General features: G+C 46.1%; 1 pseudogene; it reads left to right on the top strand.

The window, feature by feature from the left end:
* Positions 1-9,439, top strand: part of LOC102385040 — a 119,296-nt pseudogene that overhangs the window by 107,238 nt on the left and 2,619 nt on the right.

Genomic DNA, 9,439 nt, shown 5'->3' with positions numbered 1-9,439 from the left:
CCCTCCTGAAGTGCGGCGCCCAGAACTGGATGCAGTACTCCAGCTGCGGCCTGACCAGTGTCGGGGAGAGGGGGAGGATCACCTCCTTGGACCTGCTTGAGATGCATCTGTGGATGCATGACAAGGTATGGTTGGCCTTCCTGACCGCGTCCCCACACTGCCGGCCCATGTTCATTGTGGCATCAACGATGACTCCAAGATCCTTTTCTGTCTCAACACTGGTGAGAAGGGAGTTCCCCAGCCTGTAGACCCACTTGCAGCCTGTTCCTTCCTACTAGCGTACCCACTTCCCCCCACATCTTAGTGTCATCTGCGAACTTGAACAGGGTGCTTTCTACCCCCTTGCCTAAGTCACTGATGAAGATGTTGAATAGTGCGGGCCCGAGGACTGAGCCCTGGGGAACCCCACTGCCCACATCCCTCCAGGTCGAATAAGACCTGTCCACCACCACCCTCTGGCTGTGGCCCTCCAGCCAGTTAGTGACCCATCTGACCGTGTAGGCATCAACACCACTGTCTCCTAGTTTCTTACTGAGAATGGGGTGAGAGACCATGTCGAAGGCCTTCTTGAAGTCCAGAAAGACTATATCCACTGCGACACCTGCATCCAAGGACTTGGTGACCTGGTTGTAGAAGGCCACCAGGTTGGTTTGACAAGACCTGCCCCTAATGAACCCATGCTAGTTGCCCCTGAGCATAACTTCCCTTGCTGGCCCTTCCTGGACATGTGCCAGGATAATTCTCTCAAAAAGCTTCCCCAGGACCAAGGTAAGACACACGGGCCTATAGTTTCCTGGGTCCTCCTTCCTCCCTTTTTTGAAGATGGGGACCACATTGGCCCTTTTCCAGTCCTCTGGCACATTGCCCGAGTGCCATGAGTGCTCGTAGACCTGTGCCAGAGGTCCCGCAATGAACCCTGCTAGTTCCTTCAGCACTCTGCGGTGGAGATCATCAGGACCTGTGGATTTAAATACATCTAGTCCCTCCAGAAGTTCCCTGACAAGGTCCTCATTAACCCTAGGCCTGGGTGTGCCACCCACAGGGCCCTCGGGGTGGCGGGGCAGTGGGGGAGATATCTGGGTCCCTACTCAGAACTATGAAGGCAAAGAAATTGTTGAATATGTCAGCTTTACTGTCAGGTGAGATGACCAGATTTCCTAGCGTGTTCTGCAGAGGCCCCACGTTACTTGGCACCTTCTTTTGCCCCCCTGTGTATTTGGAAAAGGACTTCTTGTTGTCCTTGATCTGGGTCGCTAGTCCCAGCTCCATTTCCACCTTGGCCTTCCTGACCGCCCCCCTACATGCCCGAGCTACCGAGATATAGTCCTCTCTTGTGATGGCCCCTCCCTTCCAACGGGTGTACGCCTCCTTTTTTGTTTGGAGACATTCCCGGATGCTTTTGGTGAGCCATGGGGGCCTTTGCACCCTCTTGCCCCCTTTGATTCTTGTAGGGATTACTTCCCTTTGAGCTTGGAGGATCATCTCCTTGAGGAGCGACCACTCCTCCTGGACACTCAACTCCCTCCAGCTCTGGGACCTCAGTGCTTCCCCCACTAGTCTTCTTACCTCATTAAGTTCTGCCCTCCTGAAGTTGAGGGCTGCTGCCTTGCTGGAGGCTTTTGCCACCTTGCGCTGGATGGTGAATTCCAGCAGATGATGATCGCTATCGCCCAGGTGGTTGAACACCCGCAGACCCTGTACCAGGTCGTTGCCTGTGGCCAGGACCAAATCCAACAAGGCATCTCCCCTGGTGGGGCTGTGCACCTCCTGGGTTAGATGGAGGTCCTGTATGTCAGTTAAGAACCTGCGTGAGTGGTCAGACCTGGCTGTCTGCTCCTCCCACCTGAGAACAGGCTAGTGATCCAGGCTGATTTGGATAAGCTTAGTAAGTGGGTGGACACAAACCTGATGACGTTCAATACTGATAAATGCCAGGTATTCCACCTTGGAAAAAAGCTCCCATGTCATACTTATAGGCTCGGCAGCACTACGCTTGCTAGCACCACTGTTGAAAGAGACTTGGGGGTCATGATTGACCACAAGATGAACATGAGCCACCAATGCAATGTTGCAGCTGGTAAAGCAAACAAAACTCTGGCTTGCATCTATAGATGCTTCTCAAGTAAATCTTAGGATGTCATCCTCCTGCTGTATTTGGCCTTGGTGAGGCCGCAGCTGGAGTACTGCATCAATTCTGGGCTCTGCAATTCAAGATGGATGTCTAGAAGCTGAAGAGAGTCCAGAGGAGAGGCACATGCATAATCAGAGGGCAAGAGGATAGGCCCTATGAAGAGAGGCTGAGAGCCATGGGACTCTTCAGCCTGGAAAAGTGCAGGCTCAGGGGTGACCTGGTGGCTACCTATAAGTACACAAGGGGTGTTCATCAGGATCTGGGAGAACGTCTGTTCACCAAAGCGCCCCAAGGAAAAACAAGGACCAACAGTCATAAATTCTTACAAGACCATTTTATGCTGGACATAAGAAAACATTTCTTTACTGTCCAAGCCCCCAAGACCTGGAATAGACTCCCTCCAGAGGTGGTGCAGGCACCTACTCTGGAATTATTCAAGAAACACCTGGATGTTTATCTTGCTGGGGTCCTTTGATCCTAGCTGACTTCCTACCCCTGGGGCAAGGGGGCTGGACTCGATGATCTGTGGGGCCCCTTCCAGCCCTAATGTCTATGAAATCTATGAAATTAGCAACCTCTTTGGGCTGTCACCTTGATAGTTGCTTTTTTCTCCCTGGGATGGGTCTTACTGGTACTGCTATTTAGTTGTTATCCATCTAGATTTATTACAGATGCCCAAAATGATCCACATTCACTGGCTGCCTTTTAAAAGCTGTCTGGTTGCTTTTGACACTGAATAGCATTACCTGGGGTGAAGAATCTGCAATGTTTCCTGTATTAGGTTTGCAGGAGCACAGGCAAGACTACAAACCCCTGCTTTTTATTTTCCTTAAGAGAGAGATTTGAACAGGAGTAAACCTGGATTAGTTTGTGGTACAAGCTGCAGCTTGCCCTTGCCTATACTTAGAGGTCAGCAGCAGGGCAGCTGCATCAGCAATGGCTGAATTGGGGCCGTTTCCAAGTGCACTAAAGGCCTTTATGTTCACACATTAAGGATGCTATGATGTAAATTTGCTGCGTCAAAGGAAGCCATTGCTGGAAATGAATTAGTACAACAAGCACTTCCTATTTTGGATGTTGCTGACAGTGTGCTCTCCCTGTCTCTCCTCACGTTTTACTGCTCCAGCCTGTTTTTGCTGCTTACTCACATCTATTTTGAGATCTTTATAAATGAAGCTTTTGGCTGTACTTTAGCCATCACGTAACTACGTTTTTGTCTTGCTTTGGAAAAGCCATGTTCTAGCATTACCAAGATTTATACATTTGTTTTTACATATTGCAGGTGTTTCCATAAAGGCTTGGAATATCTACCTTAAGGACGCTGGCCTGGAAGAAAACTATGAAGTGGCTAAAATTATATTGAGTGCACCTAAAAATGTGGTTTTAGGGCAGAAGAATGAACTGACTGTCAGAATTATAGACTCAAAGGCAGGTAAGACAGATTGAGTTGAATATACCTAAAGGGTGTACCTTTTTAAGGTATGCGGTCCCATCCTGCCAGGTGACGATGAGTCTCTCTTCCAAATATGAGAGCACCCTTCACTGTCAGGAAGTTCTCAGCATCTTGCTGGATAAAACATCAGTGATTGCCGCAGTACCAAGCTCAAGTTATGTAAAGGATGGTCACATAATTGCATGCTATGTACACAAGGACAAACCCTGTCCCAGCCATCACCAGTCCTCTGTTCCAGCAATCTTGCCAGGGGAGGCTATGCAGTAGATCACACTTTACTGATGCTTTAAAAAGAAGCACTCTTTTTCTTGGTTAATACCCTGCTGACTCCAGCATAGCTGCTACTCTGCTGGAAAGTCAGACCCTGAACATGGTCCCATCTGGTATTAATGTGAGGCCAATGTAGAAGCTCCCCCTTTCCCATCCCTGTTCTCTGCAGAGCACTTAGAGGTTAACATGCCCTGCTACTTGCAGGAGAGCAGCAGTTCCCTTTCCCAACACTCAAACCCCACAGTACAAAAAGGGTCAAGGCCTTTTTTTTTTTACTCATTTAAGGCTCTGAAACAGTGCATTTTCTGGAGTTGGCTAAGCATAACAGAACTGCCGTCTGATGACAATAGCCTGAAGCAGAACTTGACTCAAAAAGAGATGTGGTAATTTTTTGTTTTGCTTTGTCTTGAAGTGAGACCAAGAAGGGCTCCTGTTACACAAAATGCAGCTGTTTTCTGAGAAGCACCAGCCCTGGAAAGCACAGTGTGATAAACACTTAACTACCCTGAGTCATCTCTAAAGAGTTTTTGGATTTGGGAATGTGCTCCATGGATGAAAGCACATAGCACCCCAGAAGGAACAAACGGGTCCTGGAAAATCACTAGGTTCAGCATGCAGCACGCTTCCAGGGCTAATGCTACCTCTGAGCATATTTTAACAAACTGCTTCCTGTTCCTGTAGTGGCAGGATATCGCCATGCCCTCGCCCCCCTACTTTCACCTGTGACAAGTTCAAAGTATTTTTGGTACCATATAGTGCTTATGATCATTCAGGTATTATGCCTAGTAGTTGTGCATGAGGATTGTTCATGAAGTTTTTAAGAACAGCACTTGTCTAAGATGGTTTAGATAGGGATGATCCTGCCTCAAGAAGGTGGTTGGACCAGATGACCCCTGAAGTGTCGTTCAGCCCACTTTTCACTGATTCTATAGTTAAATTAGACTCTTTCTAAAAATACTACTGCTAATAATAATATTAATAATAACAGGAGCAGGACTTTTTTGGGGAATGATAAAATTAAACAATTTGGTACAATGGGAAAAACTGATAGGCCCCTCTACTCCCACCTCCTCTTTTTATATGGTACTTAGTGAAAGTCTGGCTAAACTGGTGGCTTGTATTCACCCTTATGCCAGCTGTAATCCATGTCTAGAGTAACTTCCTTCCCTCCCTTCTGTCAAACATTCTCCCAGGTGTTAGTTTCTTGAAGACAGTTCATGCAGATGTTGCCCAGGATAAAGATCACATATAATTAAGGCAAGAAGGAACAGCCAGAATGCACTGCACACATTAATGCTGCCTTAAGTACAACTGCTGTCCATAGCACACTCTTCTCTGCTCTTAAAAAAAAATAAAAATCAGCCAGGGAATGGACAGCTTTGTGCTTAGCTGGCATCCCTGGTGTGTCCTTGCTAGAGAGCCCCATCATAGGCATTGAGGAAGAGGCACACAATGTATTTTGGGCAAATGAGTGCAGAACGTTGTATGTTGAGATGTGCTATCCTGTATTTTGATGAGGCTTATTCCAAGTCTGAAATGAAAACAAATTTCCTGCTGCCATAGACAAGGTTGTGTGCTGACCCAAATGTGGGTCAAGAGTGACACCGTGTGGTCAAGTTATTCTCAGCCAGCTCCACAAGGATTTATCTGTCTCTCTCTTTTCCCCTGGTTTTCTTCCCCCCACTATAGTTTGAACAAATGTTTATTAAGGCAGAGGCTCATAGCCCAATGGATGAGTGTGCTTCTCACTAGACCTGTGCTCTTGGAGCAACCCACCTGGGTTTTGGAGTGGAGGCTGTGACCTGAGTTGACCTGGCAGGAATCATTTTGAGGTTCAGGACAATGCTCTAACACACAAAGGGATGCCTTTGAAGCATCTGCATGGGTACTTGTTGAGGGGCAAGATGTCAGGGGGAGTAGATCGAAAAACTGGCCAAACTTAGATTTGAACCCAGAGCTACAAAATGCATGAAAGTGCATGAGGCATTTGTTCCTCGGGGGTTTGGGTGCTCACCATCTCAGGACTGGACCCTGATCCATTCGGATTCCTTAAAGCTCTTCTATGAAGTTCTTATACCCATTAAAGATGTTTCCACCATGGGCTGGCTGCTCTTATTTAACATTTTTTGCTATGTGAAACTCTCAATGTCCAAGGTATTTATAAACCTCTGCCCATGTTCACAAGAGTCCGTCAAACTTTGGTTCAGATTGCACCTAGGTGAAAGAGAAATAGTGCCTCTCTGTCCTCCTCACACTTGGGTGCCATCCTTCATTCTCCTTCAACAAGCCCCAGGATATTTCCTGAAACAGCCAAGGAAAGGTGGTGGTGGTGGTCTTATTGACTAATAAAGTTTTTTTGAAGAGTATTTAATTAATTGAGCCCTAATACCTAAAGTAATTGTAGAGATTGGCACCCTTCCAGTCTATACAAACTGACCTGCAACACTTGCTGCACAAACCCCTTCACCAAACTCAGCCTATTGGGATTGCATTGTCTAGCTTAAGCATGTAGAGCACATCCTCAGCTCATGAAGGATGGTTTCTGTGGAGTTACACTGATTTATGATATTTGAGCACTTGGCCCTCTGTGCTTTTTGTCGTATAAAAATTATGACTGTCCCTGCCCAAGGAATAAATGATTTTATACTCAGCAAAAGTTTCTTAATCATTCACTTATTATTTGGATCCAACTGCAGAAAGAACTAAAATTTCTGGGAAGGACCATGCATTTATGTGAAGGTAGTTAAAAGGCTTTCAGAAACCTCACAAAGATTTTTGTCTCCAATTTCCCTCCCCACCATTTAATCCTCTGTATCTTCCAGCTGAAACGAAATGGGGTTTCTTTTGCACTGGTTTCCTTTGCTGTTAAAATATGAGGCGTAATTACTTAATGACATCCATGTATCAGTAGGAGCACTCATGTCGATTCAGTGGGAAAAAAGTGCTTCTGTTAGCATAACTTAGTGCATTCAGAGAACGGGTATATGCTTTACAGGCCAAAAGCATATTTGTGCTGATAGAAGCTGTATCCACAAAAACAAAGCCGGTAGCTCTGTCCATGTAGCTGTTGGGGAAGTTCATGCGTAGACTTATCTTAAGCCTGTCTGTAGTGGTGGTGCTCACCCCTACCTTGGAGGTCTTTAAGAGGAGACTGGACAAGCACCTGGGTGGGGTCATCTGACCCAGCGCTCTTTCCTGTCCAGGGCAAGAGGTCGGATTCAATGATCTACGGAGGTCCCTTCCGATCCTAACATCTATGAATCTATCTGTATGTCTTGGACCATGAGTAGGAGGCATTCTCTTTAAAAAGGTAGGAGCTGGAATCTCCCACCCTTGCCACTCAGACATGAACATGGAGCCACTTGTAGGCTGAGGAGCAAAAGATGAAAATCATGTATTCAGTCTCCAAGGCCTTCTAGAGCAAGGTCATGACATTAACAATTTGACCCAAAATATATAAGAAGAACATGACAGTATACAACTCGTGACACTAAGACAGACATTCCTTTGAAGCAAATCCTGCTCCAATTTGGAATGCTTTGAATTTGGAGCACTTCAGCTCCACTCAAATGTGAAGTCTAGCCTCCTTGCCCTGGAGCACTTCAGTATGGCCATGAGGGCACACAGAGGTGATGCTTTCCAGTCAAGGGGCTGAAGAGTAGGAATCCCTGCATGCCTCTATCTTCAGTCTCCAGAGGTTCCCAAGGGCAGCAGAACATGCAGGGCAGTGCTCATTTGTTGTCTTCCTACTGTCACACCACCAGCATAGGAGACAGAGGAATCCAGAGCACTGTGGGATACACGATGTGCTGTGGAGGACCAAGCAAACCCCTGTTGCACTCCCCTGCAGGGTTCAGATGTTTCAGGAAGCACTTCAAACTGAAGCACTTTGAAGATGTTCCTCTCTTTTCAAGAGTCATTTTTAAGCATTTTGGATATTTTTAAAGTGCTTCATTGTGTGTGAACATCTGTACCCTCATTGTTTGTAGCACCTCAAACAGCACATCTGTCCATGGCCTACAAATGTAATATTTATGTTGTTGTGCTGTGTGTCTTAAAACTAGGTGGCTGTGACTCATCAGGCTTCAGTGACACTTTGGAAATGCTGGAAAGAAGAAGTCAAGTTTCAGAAAGTGCACAGCATCCTGGGTGTTTGCCTTTTAACAGTAGGAGATGGAAGATCCATCAGGACAAAAATGTGGCTGTTGAGAGGGATCAGCATCTTGGTTCTTCTTCTAGGGCGGATGTCCCTCAGACAAGTCACCTGCCTCACCATCCAGACATGGATTTTCAAGGTGTTGCTAACAGGAGGCTTGCCAGAAAATGGAGAGAAGCTGCAGGTAGCCGAAAGATGGTATGTTTGTTTAACTTTACAGGGGCAGTAGATATCTGTAGAAAGAATGTGGTATTATTGCTGGGCTATTAAACTTAGTGACCCTGCATTTCAACCACAGGCTGGTTTCATTTGGTGAAATCACTGGGTGAAATTCTGTGCTTTGTAGGCAAGCTGCCAGAGTCAACCCAAACACCATTGATGTATTAAGTCCCACTGGATTTGCCTCTCTGTCCCATCGCTCCCTTCCTAGCATGGCTTCTCCGATTCCATGCCACAGAACAACACCTGCTCTCCCCACCTCTCATATCCCTGGGCCCCAGGTCTTCAAACACTGAGGAGAATACCAGGTAATCACTTTTTACGCCATTCCTCTCTTCTAGTGGAGTTTGACTGAGTAGAAACTGAGGACCAGGGTCTCAAAAGGTCATGCTAGCAGAGAATAAGACCCTGAGCAATGAGTTAAGTTTCTGTCCCCAGGATTTGATTCAACTCTTCCCCCATTTAGCAATCTAAAAAGTTTTTGATTTCTTCTGTTGCCCTTCAGGGGGAGAGGTGCAGTATTTTACATGGTTTCTGTCTTTGCTAATGGAAAATAACAAAGTAAATTTTACTGTGTCTGAGTAATAAAAAGGGATTGAACTGTAAGACACCTTTAAAATAGCACTTCAAACCCAGCTGCAGTGGACAGTGAGAAAAAGTTACCTTCCACTGGCTGGTTAATGGTATGCATCTCTGAACTGATGGTCTCAGACCAGTTTAGGGCACATACACACATGATGGGAGATGCTGAATACACAAGACACTGCAGGCGTTTTAATTCTAATGCCCCCTCCCCCTCCACCTCACCTTGGAGCATATGTAAAAATGGGCTCAGTGACCAAAGTTACCTTCATAGAAGCTCCTGGCACCCATGTTAGCAAGGAGACCAAGAAAGACGTTAATGATCTCTCACCCTTGTCTAGGGCACAGATTCTGGGAATACTGGTGGGGAGAGAAAGGAAATCTTGAGGTCTGCTGCCCTAATGTCATCTGCCATATACTGCAGGCTCTAGGATGATTAACGTCAGTGGGTTATATGGCCAGTATTTATATAAGTGTTGTCATTTGTATTTTCTTTTTTTTTTAACAGAAGACAAGGTTAAGGTCTTTCAGCAGGGACAAATGTTATTAAAAAATACATTCCTTTAGCCGCTTGCTCTATGAGGGCAAAGAAGTAAAGAAAAAACACTATGATCCTATTAATAACAGT

Source organism: Alligator sinensis, unplaced genomic scaffold, assembly GCF_000455745.1.
Source record: "Alligator sinensis unplaced genomic scaffold, ASM45574v1 scaffold588_1, whole genome shotgun sequence".
Classification (NCBI taxonomy): Eukaryota; Metazoa; Chordata; order Crocodylia; family Alligatoridae; genus Alligator; species Alligator sinensis.
Note: the sequence above shows the minus strand (reverse complement) of the source record. Positions and strands in the feature narration are given on the sequence as shown.